Source organism: Bison bison, unplaced genomic scaffold, assembly GCF_000754665.1.
Source record: "Bison bison bison isolate TAMUID 2011002044 unplaced genomic scaffold, Bison_UMD1.0 scf7180017864506, whole genome shotgun sequence".
NCBI classification, from domain to species: Eukaryota; Metazoa; Chordata; class Mammalia; order Artiodactyla; family Bovidae; genus Bison; species Bison bison.
In genome coordinates this window covers 1173869-1177185 of record NW_011495063.1, presented here as the reverse complement: position 1 = coordinate 1177185, position 3317 = coordinate 1173869, and positions in this window count along the sequence as shown.

Here is a 3317-nt window from a genome sequence, read left to right as displayed (position 1 = left end):
GAGAAAGGAGCAGTGACTCAAGAGACTGACCCAGACTTGCCGGTGCATGACCCAGGAGGTGTGGGTCAGTGGTGGCCTGCTGCAGGGTTGGGGGCACAGAGTGTAGCAGTGCGTGCATGGGACCTTTTGAAGGAGGTTGCCATTTTCTTCATTACCTCCACCATAGTTTGGCCTCAGGTCAAATACCAGGGAGGGAACACAGCCCTGCCCTTCAACAGAAAACTGGATTAAAGATTTACTGAGCATGACCCCACTCATCAGAACAAGACTCAGTTTCCCTCTCAGTCAGTCTCTCCCATCAGGAAGCTTCCATAATCCTCTTATCCTTCTCCATCAGAGGGCACACAGACTGAAAACCACAATCATAGAAAACTAATCAGTCTGTTTACATGGACCACAGCCTTATCTAACTCAATGAAACTATGAGCCATCCCTAGCTCTATCTATCTATGGCCACCCAAGATGGACAGGTCATGGTGGAGAGTTCTGACAAAACGTGGTCCACTGGAGAAGAGAATGGCAAGCCACTTCAGTATTCTTGCCTTGAGAACCCCATGAACAGTATGAAAAGGCAAAAAAATAGGACACTGAAAGATGAACTCCCCAGGTTGGCAGGTGCCCAATATGCTACTGGAAATTAGAGGAGAAATAACTCCAGAAAGAATGAAGATCAGATCAGATAAGATCAGTCACTCAGTCATGTCCGACACTTTGCGACCCCATGAATCGCAGCACGCCAGGCCTCCCTGTCCATCACCAACTCCCGGAGTTCACTCAGACTCACATCCATCGAGTCAGTGATGCCATCCAGCCATCTCATCCTCTGTCGTCCCCTTCTCCTCCTGCCCCCAATCCCTCCCAGCATCAGGGTCTTTTCCAATGAGTCATCTCTTTGCATGAGGTGGCCAAAGTACTGGAGTTTCAGCTTTAGCATCATTCCTTCCAAAGAAATCCCAGGGCTGATCTCCTTCAGAATGGACTGGTTGGATCTCCTTGCAGTCCAAGGGACTCTCAAGAGTCTTCTCCAACACCACAGTTCAAAAGCATCAATTCTTTGGCGCTCAGCCTTCGTCACAGTCCAACTCTCACATCCATACATGACCACAGGAAAAACCATAGACTTGACTAGATGGACCTTTGTTGGCAAAGTAATGTCTCTGCTTTTGAATATGCTATCTAGGTTGGTCATATCTTTCATTCCAAGGAGTAAGCGTCTTTTAATTTCATGGCTGCAGTCACCATCTGTAGTGATTTTGGAGTCCAGAAAAATAAAGTCTGACACTGTTTCCACTGTTTCCCCATCTATTTCCCATGAAATGATGGGACCAGATGCCATGATCTTCGTTTTCTGAATGTTGAGCTTTAAGCCAACTTTTTCACTCTCCACTTTCACTTTCATCAAGAGGCTTTTTAGTTCCTCTTCACTTTCTGCCATAAGGGTTATCTGAGGTTATTGATATGGAGCCAAAACAAAAACAGGAGATGGCAAGAGTGAACATAGACATTTTAGGAATCAGTGAACTAAAATGGACTGGAATGGGTGAATTTAGCTCAGATGACCATTATATCTATTACTGTGGGCAAGAATCCCTTAGAAGAAATGAAGTAGCCATCACAGTGAACAGAAGACTCCAAAATGCAGTACTTGAATGTAATCCCCAAAACAACAGAATGATCTTTGTTCGTTTCCAAGGCAAACCATTCAATATCACAGTAATCCAAGTCTATGCCCAAACCAGTAATGCTGAAGAAACTGAAATTGAACGGTTCTATGAAGACCTACAAGACCTTCTAGAACTAACAGGCAAAAAAGATGTCCTTTTCATTATAGGGGACTGGAACGCAAAAGTAGGAAGCCAAGAAATACCTGGGGTAACAGGCAAATTTGGCCTTGGAGTACAGAATGAAGCAGGGCAAAGGCTAATAGAGTTTTGCCAAGAGAACACACTGGTCATAGCAAACACCCTTTTCCAACAACACATGAGAAGACTACACATGGACATCTCCAGATGGTCAATATTGAAATCAGATTGATTACATTCTTTGCAGCCAAAGATGGAGAAGCTCTATACAGTCAGCAAAAATGAGACCCGGAGCTGACTGTGGCTCAGATCATGAACCCCTTATTGCCAAATTCAGACTTAAATTGAAAGTAGGGAAAACCACTAGACCATTCAGGTATGCCCTAAAAAAATCCCTTACGATTATACAGTGGAAGTGACAAATAGATTCAAGGGATTAGATCTGATAGACAGAGTGCCTGAAGAACTATGAATGGAGGTTTCTGACATTATACAAGAGGCAGTGATCAAGATCATCCCCAAGAAAAAGAAATGCAAAAAGGCAAAATGGTTGTCTGAGAAAGCCTTACAAATAGCTATGAAAACAAGAGAAGAGAAGGGCAAAGGCGAAAAGGAGAGATATACCTATTTGAATGCAGAGTTCCAAAGAATAAAAAAGAGAGGTAAGAAAGCCTTCCTCAGTGATCAGTGCAAAGAAATAGAGGAAAAAAAATAAAATGGGAAAGACTAGGGATCTCTTCAAGAAAATTAGAGATACCAAGGGAACATTTCATGCAAAGATGGGCTCGATAAAGGACAGAAATGGTATGGACCTAACAGAAGTAGAAGATATTAAGAAGAGGTGGCAAGAATACACAGAAGAACTGTACAAAAAAGATCTTCATGACCAAGGTAATCACGATGGTGTGATCACTGACCTAGAGCCAGACATCCTAGAAAGTGAAGTCAAGTGGGCTTTAGGAAGCATCATTACGAACAAAGCTAGAGGAGGTGATGGAATTCCAGTTGAGCTGTTTCAAATCCTGAAAGATGATGCTGTGAAAGTGCTTCACTCAATATGGCAGCAAATTTGGAAAACTCAGCAGTGGCCACAGGACTGGAAAAGGTCAGTTTTCATTCCAATCCCAAAGAAAGGCTATGCCAAAGAATGCTCAAACTACTGCACAATTGCACTCATGTCACACGCTAGTAAAGTAATGCTCAAAATTCTCCAAGCCAGGCTTCAAGAGTATGTGAACCATGAACTTCCAAATATTCAAGCTGGACTTAGAAAAAGCAGAGGAACCAGAGATCAAATTGCCAACATTCTCTGGATCATGGAAAAAGCAAGAGAGTTCCAGAAAAACATCTATTTCTGCTTTATTGACTATGCCAAAGCCTTTGACTGTGTGGATCACAATAAACAGTGGAAAATTTTGAAAGAGATGGGGATACCAGACCACCTGACCTGCCTCTTGAGAAACCTGTATGCAGGTCAGGAAGCAACAGTTAGAACTGGACATGGAACAACAGCTG